The sequence below is a fragment of the Montipora foliosa genome, chromosome 1, assembly GCF_036669935.1.
Source record: "Montipora foliosa isolate CH-2021 chromosome 1, ASM3666993v2, whole genome shotgun sequence".
In the NCBI taxonomy this organism is placed as follows: Eukaryota; Metazoa; Cnidaria; class Anthozoa; order Scleractinia; family Acroporidae; genus Montipora; species Montipora foliosa.
Window position 1 is genome coordinate 39,697,915 of NC_090869.1, and position 933 is coordinate 39,698,847.

The window sequence follows — 933 nt, forward strand, 5'->3', positions numbered from 1 at the left end:
TATGCTTTTACCAAAACCAGTTGGAAGCATTGCAAACGGATCGTTTTTTCAACTTATTAAAGTTGAACAGACACAGCGATTGCTCGAATCTGAGGGCTTGTACGTTTGGGAATACGTGGGGACACTCGGCGACAGAGTTGACCTCTTTCTTTCGTGCTCCGCGCGTGAATCAAAATGATGACGAAAGTGTTGATGTAAACTGTCAAAATTGACCAATCAGAGGGTATACCAGGAGCTGGTATACCGGAATGAAGAATTTAAAGAGATGCTTACAGGCTCTCCCGCCTCGCCTCGACCCAAGCCCCCATTCGCTTTTCACACGCAGTTTTTTTCGTTTTCTCGACTATCTGAGAGCCTGGAACAGGCTACCGTCCAGGTATCTTAAAGTCCCTAATGTGAAACCCATGACTGCAACCTCGTTCCCAGGGTTCTCTCCTACTCTTCCCCTGGAGCGACATTCTCGTCCCCATCGCCCTCTTCGTTTCTCTTAGCCGGCGGGGCCTTGGCACGAGAAATCGAAGGGCTCTGGAGATGGATACACGGAGTTGGGCCTCGTACAACTCATCGCGAAATAATTCAGCATGTTTTGCGAGAATGTCATCAGCAGTGGCGGTGATGAATACCTTATATTGTCGATTGACATCTGCAGCAAATTCATCACCAAGAAACTTGATCACCAATCCAGGCGTAGAAATGGCCTCTCCCGGTTCCAAAATTGTTACAAGTCTCTTGAGCTTGGCCTTGAACCGGCGCTGTAATATCCTATGTGAAGTATACATCTTAACAATGCTATTAAGAATAGGATAAAATTCAGGCTGTGACATATTGGCGTCCTCTGGCCAGGTTGACACCTGAAAAAATTACGAGAATGCCGACATAGCCATGTTTTCCGACTTCCTCCTTCCCATTTCTTGTCTGCCTGAGACTATGGAA